Source organism: Pezoporus flaviventris, unplaced genomic scaffold, assembly GCF_033815535.1.
Source record: "Pezoporus flaviventris isolate CSIRO_AGI_PZ_B2104156 unplaced genomic scaffold, CSIRO_AGI_Pfla_v1 ptg000013l, whole genome shotgun sequence".
Lineage (NCBI taxonomy): Eukaryota > Metazoa > Chordata > Aves > Psittaciformes > Psittacidae > Pezoporus > Pezoporus flaviventris.
In genome coordinates, this window is record NW_026892561.1 from 10928640 (window position 1) to 10944317 (window position 15678).

Here is a 15678-nt window from a genome sequence, read left to right on the forward strand (position 1 = left end):
ATGATGATTTAATCCTAGGCGTCTGTGAGGAAACTTTCCAAAGGTGCCCATTAGAGCTGTTAAATTGTTCATTGTGAATATTTACTCCAAATACTTTTTCCTGGTTGAAAATGACTCCTGAGCCAGGTCCTGTTGTTGTTTAGGATTATCTGCCAAGTAGAGTAAGAGAAAAAATCTCCAGCTCTGTTTTAGTTACAAGCATTTGCCTGCTCCTGATAATAAACTGTTGTATGTGATTTTGCACATACTATCAATCAGGATGATTAATCAGATAAAAAGTCAGACCAGAAATAAACATTTAAAAACAGACACATAGAAAATGGTGAAAGCATAATGCACACAAGTCTATATCTTAGATGATAATTGTTTTTGTTGGAAATTATTTTCTTTAGGTTTCAGGCTCTCTAAATTCCAGTAAATGATATACCACAAGTAACAACAACTGACCTTGCTGTTTCTGTTCATGAAAATTGTCAAAATTCATCTAGCTGGAGAGTACACTATGATAGTGACATTTGCTACAAATACATTTGCCTGTAAGGAGAACATGTTGATTGCACTATGTTGGTTGCAGCTTTCAGAGTGGTAATGCCTTTCAGTCACTACCAATCTGGCTAATAAAACTCAGTCCAATAATTTAGATGTGAAAGACTATCATGCCATTATTACAAAATTCCTGAGCTCCTGCTCCCTCCTGGGACTACTCAAAACTAGGTGCATTTTTGGTACCACAAAATGATAAATTGCAGAATATTTCTAGAGTTTAAATATTTCTGAGAGAGCAATTCTTCACTCCCTCCTGTTTACAAGGGAAATACTGTCTACAAATAATACGTTACATTAGCTGTCCTCTTTATCATAAAGCCATGTTGAATACTTGTAACATTTATAAAAAGACACCAACTGATTGCAAGATGAACGTTACCCTTGAGCAAATTATGAACACATTTATATCAGTCTTATGCATTTGAAACTAATTTTCTGGTAATATCAAAAGTGTTCATAGAATTAATTTCCTGTCAGTTCAGCAGTATTCAAGTGAATATTTTATGATTTTGCATTAGCTGTATTTGTCTAGAGTTGTGACATGATCGAGTCATTCTCTGAGGGAAACACATTAATAATTAAACTCTGTCCAATGTGGAGTGCTAAAGATGACAGCATAATTGTACATTTCAGAGACCGTTTCACAAGGCAGAGAATGAGAATTGCCCTGCCAACATTTAAATGTCAATTTAGAATTTCTTTCTAAAATTAAAACAGTGTTGCAGAAAACAAAGAGAAAAAAAGAGGGGAGAGAAAGACTGATGTCAAATTTGGTACCTTGTCCTCTTTTTGCTTTCCATTTCTTTTAAAATGTGAACTAAATGTAAATGGCATTACAAGAAGAAAAGGAGAAGGCAGATAAATGATCTTAAGATTTTTTTTCTCCCCTTTCTTTTGGCGATATAATATCATCACTGGTTGTAGTACTAGAGCTGTTTAGATGATAAATGCAACATGCATAGATTAGCTCCAGAGAAAATACTGCTGCCTGACACTGAAAGCTTTGATTGGTTTCAGCCCTTACATTTGCCTCTTTTTTGCCCTGATAACTTCAGCAGTATTTTAAGATTTTAATCTACGTGCTAGTCAAATACCATGGATAGATCACTATATTATTTATTATTTATGTTTCTTTTTCGGGGTCTGAAAGTAAAACATTATTGGGCTTTAGCTAAGAGATCTCCAAAATTTTCAAAGCATATATTTTGGAACCCCTTAAGTTTCCCCAATGAAAAGTGCCTGTATTATCCTGGAGAGACAGCTGAGCCACATTTACAGATTGTGAACGTGTACCCTTTAAAAATGCATAAAATAGAGATGTATCAGTGTTTCTGTAAGCCTCTTTTTTTTACTCCCACCGCTTGTGGCTGACACCATGCCAAAGAACTCCCTTTTTGACTAGAACCAAGGTGATACCTCCCTCGTTCACTTATCTTTCTCCTTACAGCTTTAGACAAAAACCCAAATAAGAAAAGGTATCTGGATGGACTCAGGCAAATATGAATAACTTTAAGAATTCTCCTTACAGTCCATTTGCTTCAGATTCCTGCCATGCTGCCTTTGTCTTCCATTTTCCCTACTCCTACCTTACGCTTACAGATCCCAATCGCTTTTCTTGCATGTTCTTTTCAATTGATGCCCTCCTGGCAAATCCTTAATTTCTTTTCATATTAAAAATATAGCAAATTACATCCACTTTCTACAATCTGTGGCGACTCATTCACTAAATCTTTCCCCTAACCCATATTTTTCATCTCATCTGTTTAGATTATAAGCAGTTTAGGAAAAGAATTTGCTCCTCTGCCTCTGTACCTCATATACCACAATACTTGCTACTTGGCCGCTACCACCTGAAACATAATTGATCATAATAATTAATTTCATTTTATTTCTCTCAACCCATTTATATCTCTGTGATATAATTCAGGAACATTTTGGGACAAACAGGAGCTCTTAATGAACAAAATGCCTGTGTTTTAAGGAGCATGTTTCAGATTTCTTAGCATAAAGATGTAAAAAAGGGGCATTTGATCACAACAGGGTGCTGGTTTCAAATTTTGATTCTATTTTACTTGACAGTTAAGTGAAAAGAAAGTGAGCAGAAGAGAAATTGCTATGATGCTAAAAGTGATTGATACCCCTTATCACTGAATATGTTCATAGTTGGGATCTCACTAGAAATACAGTTCTCAAGTACTACTTAATTTTGCATTTGCTAAAGTTGAATTTCACAGCAAGTTTAGCATTTTTAACATTTTTTTAAAATATCTGTTGGATGACATCCAAAGGAGCCTTGACAGGCTGGAGAGGTGGGCTGTGCAAACCTCATCAAATTCAGCAAGGACAACTGCAAGGTCCTGCACCTGGGTTGGAGCAATCCCAAGCACAGATACAAGCTGGACAGGGAATGGATTCAGAGCAGCCCTGAGGAGAAAGACCTGGGGCTGCTGGCTTAATATGACCCAACAATGTGTGCTTGCAGCCCAGAAAGCCAACCATATGCTGGGATGCATTAAAAGAAGTGTGACTAGCAGGTCAAGGGACATGATTCTACCCCTCTACTTTGCTCTTGTGAGACATCACCTGCAATACTGTGTCCAGCTCAGGGGCCTGCAACATAAAGAGGACATAGACCTGTTGGAGCAAGTCCAGAGGAAGGCCATGAAGAAGATCATGACTGGAGTGTCTCTTCTATGAAGACAGGCTGAGAGAGTTGCTGTTCAGTCCAGAGAAGAGAAGACTCCAGGGAGATGTTATAACAGCCTTCCAGTACCTAAAGGGTGGCTACAAGAAAGCTAGAGAGGAACTTTTTACAAGGGCATATAGGAATAAAAAAAGGGAGAATGGCTTTAAAGTAGAAGAGGGTAAATTTAGATTAGATATTAGGAAGAAGTTCTTTACTGTGAGGGTAGTGAGACACTGGAACAGGTTCCCCAAAGAAGTGGTAAATACTTCATCCCTGGCAGTGTTCAAGGCCAGGTAGGACAGAGCCTTGGGTGACATAGTCTAATGTGAGGTGTCCCTGCTCACAGCAGGGGGGTTGGAACTAGATGATCTTCAAGGTCCCTTCTAACTCAAACCATTCTGATTCTATGCTTCAGAATTATGTCTCTTTTTCCATTTAATAAAATATGTTTTTATGAATATATGTTCCTATGCTTTAAGGAACAGTATTAAAAAAATGTTATTAAAACACTAGTATTTTTTTGCACCTAACTTTTTTACTTCTGTTATAGAGTAAGCTCACTATAGATTACTGAAGACAGTGAATGCTGTATGTAAATTCATACAGCCATCAAAACACTTTAAAATTTATAGCTAAAGCAATAGATGTTACTTCTACAGCGATTATAGCTCATGCAATAAATATCAGTTCTAACTTTGCTGTGAACTTATTTCAGTAAAGATCCCCTTACTCTAATAAAATATTTGACCAGAGAAGAAAGCACAACTGATTACAGTGTTCACTACGCCTTCCAATATTTCTGAACACGCTTTTATCATGTGTCTTATTCTCCACACTTTCAATAATTGAAGTCTCTCCAGTATTCAGATATTAGAGCTTGAGAACACTCAATTGCTTGTGTTTGGGTTTTTTTTCCAAATATTTCTATAACATGTTAGAATAGACAAAAATCTTTTTCAACTGTCATTCTTTGAAAAGCATGTAAATAGGATCACACAAGGTACTTAGTGATTCACACTGCTAGGAGGCTGATAAATTGCTCCATTTTAAATTTCAAGAGTATCTAAGGAAGCTGATAGGATTCATCAGAATGATTCTTTTCCTTAGAAAGAATTTTAAACTACTCCTCCAGAATGTTCCTTTTGAGGTAATTTGTCTTTGATTCCAAAGCACTCATCTAGAAGAAAGTGATGGCATGACCCTGTAAGTATGCAACATGTAACACTTAAAATTCTGCACTTTTGCGACAAAGCATAGTATTTACACCTGGAATATACTTGTCCCCTAGGTCCCTTTGGTCAGGCTGTGGCCCAGTGAGAACACAGAACACTGAAAACATGGGAATATCGTTTAGTAAATATTTATAGATCACAGGTAAATATTTATAGATCATAGGTAATTAGCAGTAATGAAAATGTTCATGCTAATGCTTTAACAAATTTAATAGTTATGCATGCTTATCCTGGGAATAATGCATTACAAACCCTACCTCTGCAGTAGAAAGGACGGTGGCTTGATTCTTGGTCTCCAGTTAAGTTCAGTATTTTTTATTTTAACCACAGACAGGTTAATGGGAAAGAGAACTTTGTGAGATTCTGTAGCAGCAAAAGTGTAGGTTTTCCATTTCTATGAATTTTCAGATTGGAAATAAAGCCTCTAGCCAAGGATTCCTTTGGGAGGAATGAGAACTGGCCATGCTGTAAGTCAAAGTCAGCTCCAAATATAAAAAAAATCCCCTACTTAAAATAAGAACAAAGAAATGCCATGTCAAAAAATCTGAACTTGAATGAAAGGAGGGCTGCTTTGTAGCACTTGCAGAGACAACTGAGCCAGTAGCTGCAGCATGAATCTCACATGCATTTCTCTTTTCCAGTCAGGTTCTTCCTCAGTAACTGCTGTTTATTTCACGGACTTTGGCAATCCAGCAGTCTAGGGGAGAATCCTTTACTTAACTCACACAGAAGACCCTATGTACTTGTTTAGTATACTTTAATAATATAGGTGTTTTATGACTAGAAGTAACTCTTCAGTCTCTTCTTACTATTCCACCTTTTCTGCAACTGAAACCTCAATTAAGATGTCATTTTTCCCATCTAATGTCAATGTTGTAGATTTTTCAGCTCTATTGACATCTTGCTTCTTTTGTTTTGCGTTACTATACCCTAGAATTTAGCCTTATTCTTGCATTACAATCTATGTACATTGTTGATATAGTTTCACTCATAAAATTTGTCCTTGCATGCATAGCTAGAACTTCATTAATGCAAACAGGAGCACTTCTGCTATTATTAGTGACATCTAACAGAGTGAAGATCTCTTCATAGCCAAAGGAGACAGAATAGCTTCCCTAGACAATGATTCAAGGCACTCAGAATCCAACTTTTCTCCACTCATTGCATAAGTAAATTAATACCCACTGTCAACAAATTAATGTTCCATTCCCTAAAATTAGAATTTTAATAGACAAAACTCTTATTAGTCAAGCAGCAGTTTATACTTAGTGTTTTTGTATGGAGAAATAATGACTTTGGATAAAAAGACTAAAAATACCTCTTCTTATTTAAAACAACAACCACCCCCCCCCCAAAAAAAAAGACAAAAAACTCAACAACCTCCCTTCCCAAAACAGATTCATTTTACTTCCTTTAAGTGCAGGAGGAAACCTTTCAAAAACAACACACTGCCCATCCAAAACACTGGCTATTTATAACAAATGAGTCTTGTAGGAATTAATTCTGGATCTTATATTTCTGCTAATGATGATGATTATGATGAATAAGTGGCTTTTGCTGTTGCTTTTTGCTGATTCCACAGTTCTTGGTAGACATATTATTGCTACAGTTACTGCTGCTGGTCCAACTGCATAATGTGAGGTGAATCCACAGAGATAGACACAAATAAACTCTTTAGCAGCCAAGTGAAGAAGCCTGTAATTTCACAAACAGGAAATAAAATTTCTGGTGGTCACCAGATACCGCAAGAAGGTTTACCACAACAGAGCACTATGAGAAAGTTCTGGAAACAGGACCTGGAAGTGCCCCTGTGTCTTAATTCTTTAGAGATCTAGGTTTCGGTTAGGGGTATTTTTGAAGTTAACTGATATAGCCATGTATTTTTAAAAAAGTGATTCAAGAAGGATCTTAGCTTTATTGACATCTCTGACTCAGATGTAATTGAGGTTGGTAGCACAAATGGTCACTACCAGAGCCAAACTGTGTCATGACTATTGCATTATCTTCCAGTAAGTGATTCCCAGGCATATTTATATTTATCTCTTTGTAAATACTCCATGTTTTTGCAGTGATTTATAGCACTTAACATTGTATGGCTCTGTTTAATGAACAGAGATACCCTAAAAAACCCTGAGAACAAAGTAAGATTAACATATTTTTAAAAAGACAGAAAACTTAAGCAAATATTTTTGATCAAGGTCCAGTAGTAAAATCTTCATAGCTACAAATACTTTTTCTGATCAACTTAGGAACCTAGAAAGATATCAACTGTTTAAACCAAGACATCGATTATCTCATTTACAGGCAGCTTAACATCCTAAAGATCTAATGACTAGCAAGATACTACATGACACTGTCTTCTATTAGTTTCTTAATAGACTTCTGCAGCACACAAAGCCCCTGTCATTAGTGCAGTTGATATTTGTCATAATTTAGGGAACTTCTATAGAATTAATGAACTACTGACAGAATTAGAACATTACAGTATTTCTTGTAAGTATGTGCTACTAGGTATTTGAACTTGCAGACAAGGCTCCTAGAAACCCTCACAGATCTGAGCACAGATATGTTACTAAATCTTAATAGAAGTCTGTAGAGACTGAAACAGCTTTGCATAAAAGGTATACTCCTCAGGAGAGCTAATTTTCTCATGCCTGCCTGCAAGACGTTGGTGTCTTTCCACACTGCAATTTCCAAAGACAGAAAAAAATACCCTGAAAGTTTTGGTAAGGAAAAAGATAAAAACTCTGAAAGCTGTGAAAAACAGACTTGTGGCAGCATTTAGAATTTTGAGACTGTAGAGGGAAATTCTAATTTTGCTTTCACAGCATGACAGAGGGCCATTGTTTAAATGTGGAACAACAGTCAGAAATAAAAAACTGCAAGGTTCAAAAATGCAGGCTAAGATGCATAAAAAGGCATTACGTCCATGGTGTCCCAAAGAATACCCCAGCAGGATCAGTGATTTGTTTTCCTTTTTTGAGGCTTACATTCAGATACATGGTGAAGACCAATGATTTTCTCAGAAGCTGTATGCAAAGACCAACTGAACGTAACATTCTAAGTGGTAAAGCAGAAAGTTCTTACCATCAGAGGTGCACAAAGAGGATGCTTGGAGATGCACTGGTGTGACACTGGGATTTTTTTGTTAGACCTTGAAGACAGCAAGCAGATTCAGCCTGTTACAGCAGTCTGGTAAATATTTAATGTGAAAACTTAACAGAACTCATAGATATAACTGTCAAAATTGGTGACATTTTTAAAATTTCCAATGATTCCCAATAGCTTTATTGTTTAAATACTGTAGGATTGTAGGTAGTATAAATCATTAATTCAATTAAATCAAGGAAAGAAACAACTTCTTTATATAGTAAAGAGAAATTAATAAAGGACTGTGCTTTTTCATTGTAGCTTAAGACACAATTTATACTTAAATAGCTCCATAGTTCCCTTGTTTATATGTTGTGACATTCACTAGTAGACTGCCTTGAAAAGAAGTTCTTATCACTGAGGGGACTGACTTTTTTAACACCAACTGAATTCAGTGGCAATATTCCCATCTTGTTCAGGGGATTCAGCAGAGAGCCAAACTGAGAAATTAATCCTGAGACCAAATATGCCATTTGCAGCCAGGATGCCACATGACTAAAACCCATATCAGTAGAGTGTTGTTTATTTCAGTGAATTTTATTTTATTATGTGTTTTTAAACTGTACATTTGGTACAGGACAAATACTTGAGAGATGTAAGCTTCCCCTATTAAAATTACTTGTTTGTACAGGCAGAATGAAATTTACCAACACCAAACAGTTGAAAGTATCCCAACGTGTGACAAACAGGCTCCCTAGTCTCCTCCCTTGACTTAGCATGCTCTGACTCTGTTAAGGAACGGTTTGCACTGGAACCATCCCATGGGCTGGCATGTAAATCTTAAAAATATCTTTGATGCCCATCTGCTGTAGTGCTTCATTTTTAATGAAAATGGAAGGTGCCAACCATAAGTAGTTTTGATATGCCAAGTCTTTCCCATAATGCCAGACTGTTACATCTCATAGGAGTCAATTTAAGCAGCCACATATTTCTAGGACTTGTTTGTAAATTTATGATTAAATGGCCATAGAGATGACGTAAAAAAAAAAACCAAAACAAAACAACCAAACCCTACAAACAAGAAAGACCAATAACAGGCCATTTTGACAATTAAGTTGTCCATGTAAGATTGTTAGCTTCGATATATTCTTATGAATTTTGTTTAATTGCTTGTCCATGCATGTACAATATTTGCATTCAGAGATAAACATCCTTTTAAAGAAAAATTGTCATTTCTCTTTTCAGCTGGCACGTTTTTTTTTCCTGACCAAGTCAAGCCAAATCAGGACATTACCAACACAGTACTAGGCACTAAAATTGAAGAGATTTATTTTCTTGTGGGGTTTATATCCTGTAGACATTTAGTAAGGAAACCAGCATAAAATAGCTAGGTATTAGCCTGGAATACTTCTAATTCTGTATCAAACTTGCTTGTCCATGCAAGTTAATATTTACTATCCATTTCAGTAACAGTCCTTAAAAATCTGAAAAGTATTTCAATAAAGACTTAGCCCAGTCATGGGAAGTAAAATAAAAATATCCAGATGCTTGGGACATTTGTCAGCATTAATTCAGAGAACATGACAAAAATAATGTTAAAAAACAGGCTTCAGAAAATATTGGGAATAGCATTTCAGAAGTTTGGGGTTTACTTTCTTCACACTTTAGATCCTGAGAATGGGAGTTTCTATAATCCCTTGCCTCAAAGAAGCATTGAAATAATGTGTAGGTTAAATCTCAAATATTTAAATAAAGTTTAAAAATCTCAAAAGTAAAGTAAATCCAGGTATTATTGACGCATTAGCAGTGTCACAGAACTTAACAATTCAATGAAAATAGAGAGGTAGTAAAGAGCTCTGAAACTTGGATTATTTCTTCAATACTGCCGTAGAAGCACTACAGATTTAATACCCTATCCAGAGTATGATTATTCTATAACCATTTGTATTCCTTCTATAAATTTGAGAAAGGCTTTCTCTACAAATGATTAGGAGATTAACTTTCCTTGTGAGTAGGTTCACATTATGCATGGTCAAAGTCATATCACAGACACACATGGAAAAAAACATTTCAGGGGTTATAATTACATTCACATGTTGGCTAATTAGGCCCTCAGGGGCCTAGTTCCTAATTATAAGAGGGTATGCAAGAAAATACCAGTAAAAAGAGTATGTATAGAATGAGTATGAGATTAAATGGGCTATGCCAGCTGTATAAAAGCCATAAAACTTGATAGGAAGGGAATGCAGTTACTTGCCAAGTATCTCTAAACCATGAATGTTTTTTTTTATGTCATTATCAGAAGGAGAGGGGAGGAGGCTGTGTTGTTTTAGAGAAAGTCTGCAATCATCTATTGTAGCCTCAAGTGGAATTTCCTTGTAATCGTGAGAAAATCAAGTAATGACTGAGTCAGATGAGTAAGAATGGGGAAAAAAGAAGAGTAACTTTTTACAACTTTGGAATCCAAAGAAGGTGAAAGTAACAGAGGAAAAGAGGAAGAGGAGAACAGCATACTCATGCATGTTTTCACTGAGCCTATTAACCAGAAATGAAATGGTCTAAAAACTTTGAATATTTGTTAATTAAAATTGCATAAGCTTTAATGACATTGTTTATTAGTTTAGCTAAGGTCAGATTTTTTATCTCCCATAATTGAAAACTATACTTTATTACCTTGATTATACACTAGGTAAAATATATAGGCTTTACTTTTTGCTCTATATCTCTCAGAGAGAAATGCCTATAAGAATAAATTACAGACTTTTTACAAGATGTAATTTATTTTATATTACATCAGATGGTATCCTTTCGACATATCTATAAAATTCTCACTGTTTATAGTAGATGTGTATGTAATATTACATTACACCTCATAAGAAAGAAACTGGCTGGAACCCTGAAGCTGAATGAGAATGAGATTGTCTCTATCTCTTAAACCTGTCATTTTAATTTTCCACTCTAGACAGTGCTGTATAAGTAGCCTGACTCAAGTTCCTAGTGCTGTTAGACCACATTCTTGTAACATTTTGAATTTAGTACTTAATCAAATTGCTTTGCTTTCAGTATTCTTATCTTGATTTATACAAATGAGTATATGGTATCTTTCTAAGTGTACCCAAAGGAATATAGCATTTTACAGCATTCTAAATGCAAATCCTGTTTTCTTATTTATGTTGTGGCCAGTGTAACCACACCATTAAAAAGAATTTAAAATTAAATGCAGAAAAATTGAAATTACGATTTTAGCATTCTCACTTCTTGAACAACCAACCTGAAGCTCCACAAGTTGTAACAGCATGAAAGCACTGTGAGTGAATAAGACTCCACATGCCAAACCTGGTGTTTGTGAAGTTGAAATTAAATGCCCACCTATAAAAAAAAGAAAATGTGTTTTGTGTCTAGCTTAAAATTTGTTTTTAACTGCCAGAGTTGTAATCATATAATACTGTAGTTGAAAACAGTTATAAGACTATTTTATAAAAAAATTGGATCTTACTTTCACTGTGTATTTCAGCCAAATCTGAAATGTACATTTAAGAGTCTAGCTTTGCTGCTTATCATATCTTTGATCTCGTTGCACAGTATGGACCAAATTTTTGGATGACCACAGGCATATGTGCATTCAAGGTACGTAAGGAATAAAAGGTATCATTGGTGTAGGAGTTAAATAGTCCAGCTGCTTGAGCTAGACATTGCAAGTAGTGGTGGGTGGAGAGGTGAGGGGGAGTATGGTTATTGGTACCCTAGCAAGAAAACATTTCATTAGTTTCATTCTTCCCATTGTACACTAACAAGTTCCTATGCAAGGACATGAATATTGACAGGGTGTCTGTGGTGACACATAAGTCTACACAAAAGCATCATCTAACACAACTGTAAGGTTGATGTCATCCTGGGATCTGGGACAAAGTAGTGTTTCTCATTTAATCAGATCTATTCTAAGACAGACTATTTTGCAGGGGTAGTAATCTTGACAGTGCTAATCATTTTGCTGTCTTTAGACTTCTGACCTAACCTACTGACCTAACCTAATCTGTACTGAGTACAGACACAGTTTCTTGTAAAAAGGTTCAGTAGAGCACTGTTAAAAACAGTTCTATATATTGACCAAGAAAAACACACTTAAAAATTATCAAAATAGAATAAAATTCACATGTGTATTATGAATCAATATATAGCTCTTCATTTTTATCCAGAGAACCTTAGGAATTCCCTAGCTACAGGTAATTTTGATATTGTAAGTTTAATACATGGAAAATTATGCCAGAAACAATTAAAAAAATAGCTGAAGAATTCTTTGCAAATCACTGAGTTAACATCAAGAATGGAAACAGCTACTAGTCAGGGTTCATACTGAGGAAGGTTAAATAAACATGCTGTAATAGAAAAAGGAACCTATGGACAAAATAATTCATAATTCAGGAAAAAAAAAAAAGAAATGAGGAATTGGGTGTAAAAGAAGAAATTCAAGAGACAAATAGACCAAAAAAGTTCCACTCAAGTTTGGTGGTTACTTGGTGAGACAGTTCAGAACTACCCCTCCAAGGTAACAGTGTTGGAGTATAATAAGGTAAGAACTCGTATATCAAGTCAGAATAATATGAAAAAATCCCATGTCTAGACAGAGACCATTTTAGCAAGTTATTTTGCAAATCAAGAAGAATTACCACTAGGCAACAGGATGTCAGTCATGGTTTCAGTTTGTTTTGTTCTTCACAGGGCCCTGGAGATGAAATTTCAGTTACCGAAGACTAACTAGCTAATAGAACTGGTGAAGCTAGCAGAAAACAAACACTCAGAGACAAGAAACTAATTTCCACAGCACGAGTGAGGTCACTAAGGAAGGTAGACAAGGAAGAGTGTAATCTTTTGGATCAGGTGTTTAAGTGATAAGAGCTGTATTTTTTCCATTTTCTACAAGTGCAATAGGCGTAAGAATGTTTTCTTTCTCACAGCTTTTCTTTCTTACTGTTCACATCCTAAGATTTTTTCACAACTGTTTCTTACTGCATGGCTGTACAGCTCCTAATATTTATGGTGTAAAAATCATAAATTATGGATTTTGTCATTACCCACTGTAATCAGCCAAATAACTATATTGTTACACAGTAACACCTACATCACTATCTAAATATAAGGCACTTGTGCAGTCAAACACTCTACCTCCAATGCAACATTTTTCCCTTGGTGGCCAGAAGAATGAACATAGCATTCAAAAGGAAATTATTCTAATAGCACAGCATAGATAACTTTTACATGGTTATATTAGTTTAATGTTATTTTAATGGATTAGGCTCTTCTTACCTTTCCATAAATGAAAGGTATGATAAATAGCAAGTAATGAAAAAATGAGATATCTTATTTGGCACTGCTATTTCAGCAGATGATAGTGTTAATATGAAAGTTTCATTCACAGAAAAAAATAAAAGAAGAGGAATGTGGAGCCTCTCAGTTAAAACTGTTCAGGATATCTCTAGTTTGAGGGATAGTTAAGACCACATAGATACAGGGAAGTGTAGACCACTGCCAGGGGCAAACCAATGCACCATTAATAGTCAAGATGACTACTTTTCAGAAGATTATGCCTTAATTATCCAGATTTTCTTGAACGACTTTATGAAAAATTTGGACATCTTTCCTTAACAAGTGCACTTTTGTCTATTAGGACAGGAAAAAAAAAGCCCAAGATTTTAATGAAAGAAAACAAATAGTTACATTTCAAGCAAACTATTTATCTGAAAAAGAAAGCAATATGCCATGATAGCAATCCACACTAACCCTGAAGGGATAGAAATATATGTTAAGTAGCTAAACCAGATACAAAGTTTTAACTATTACAAAGGAAAATTGGAAACTGTATCTGCCTTGGGGTGTGTTGTAATACAGACATCAGATACAAACCTTTCAGTTACATTTGCCTGACTCCTTTTGTCCTCCACAAACTCCCCCAAATACAGTAAACAGGAGTCTGTCTGAATTGATCAATTGATAAAAAGATACTGACATGTCTTCAGTAATGTCAGTAATGTCCATACTGAAGTTCTCTGGAAATTAACACTATATATGTAGTGCTCTGATGAATAAAGATGTACATTCAACTTAATTTCCAATTGTTTGGAGCGATAAAGTAAGGCAATTAAAAGTTGATCCTGCTGCACAGCTGGGTCAGTTAAGATTTCCATATTCACTCCTGCTTGCTGGGATTTTTTTGTTCACCACTTTCTAAAGACCCTGTTTCAGCTTTACTAATTGAAAAGCAAGGTATATATCTCCGTATTATCAATGCTTCTCAGGAATAGGAGCCTTGTGAAGGTATTAAAGAATTTGTTCCACTACACAGAGTCTGCTATCCACTATGGGCCTTGAAAAGAGTGCAAGTTCACAATCCTAAATTAATACTTATGTATCAAGAGACAGATTTATATCCTTTACTGTGAAATAATGTATTTCTTCCCTTAAAAGACTTTTTCACTAGATATGCTGATGTAACTTAAATGCGGCCTGTCACCACTATTATATACCTGAGTATGCAGTTCTAAGAAACAAAACCACATCAGCAAATGCTCAATAAATAACAGGCCTGAAATATCAAAAACCTGCATTATAATCATAAGCAATTTCAACTCTACTTGCTTAGTTTTTCAGAATGTCTTGGTACAATACAACATATGAAAAAGTTAAGCCATAGGAAACTTTAGGATATGAAACTTTTTCCCTTTTGTCTCTTTTGCCCTTTTTTGCCCTCTTTGCCCTCTTTTATCTCTGGATTGTGAAATACAGATATAACTCATTACTTCTGTTCTCATAGTCCAACTGACTGAGACCACATTTATCAGTTCAAATTAAAACCTCTGATTGCTCAATTTTAAAATATTTTGTTGATGTCAGGCTGCCCTTCAAATTTTTGTCCTGCCTGCAGGGTCAAGTTGCTGTTCTGATGTACACAGTTCTGCGGGGTGACATTGATTTATACAGTCTTGATAATTCAGCCAAGACCTGTAAATTTACAGCATAATTACCATTATATTTATTACATTATATTGCTAGATATCAGTTGGTTGTTCAACTCTATGAAAACATCAGAATATAGCACAGCAATAAGAAGTCCATTGAAATACTGGGGCTTCAGAAAGACAAGCTCATTTTCTGAAGAAACAGCCAGTCAGGTAACTTAATAAAATCCTAGTTTTCAAAACAGTGAAGTTTTTAGGAAAAGGATGACAAAAAAAAAACAAAACAAACCCAAACTCTTTGAAGGAACTTTTAACAGATCCTACAGGATCTCTTTTTTCATAGAAGGCTTTATTAAATCTGGTTTTCAGTTACCCAAGTTATGAACAGGAATGTAAAGTCAGAATTTAAGAATAAAAATTAGTTTGTTTATACCTAAAGACCAGAAGATAGACCAAGAGACCTAAGCCTTTTCAAAGCAATTCTATTTCTCACAAAGTGTCATATGATCAGCTAGAGAACTTTCACCTCACAAGCCTCATAAGGACAATAAAAGAATAGAAAGAACATGAACACCTGCTTATAGCAAACAACTATTTACATATTGCCTAGCTACAACTGCAATACAAGTCTTCATTTTCAGCAAGAAGTAGGCTATAGAGTATACTCTAAAAGAATAAACCCTTACATTCTCTAAAATTGTAAATATTTTCTTAAGTAATACAAAGCAAAGAAACCAAAAATCTCCCAAAAGAAGGGAATGAAGAACAGAACAGCTAACAAAACCCCAATCATCCTATTTCTTCCAAGTACCTTACACAAAATGAATTAGTTTCTTCTTAATACACACACCTCAGAGCTGACCTGAGCCCTTTTATTAGTCACCCTCAATTAGTCTCACCAGTGTATTTTATAAAACTGGGCTCAGTAAGGCACTGTTCTTTTGGGCTAGAAGGGCTTATGAGGTAAATTAGGGTATTGCTCTTCCATCTTTAATGCTGGGGGTTTTTTTTAATCAGGAAGAAATATTTTAATGGCTTTTCTATTACAAATTTTTATTTGGGGGATTATTTTTATGAGATAAAGACAGATGATGTTTAGCAAAAAAATGTAGCTTAAATTCTAGAACATTATGGAGTTTGTATTACTATTCAGCATTCAACAACTGTTACT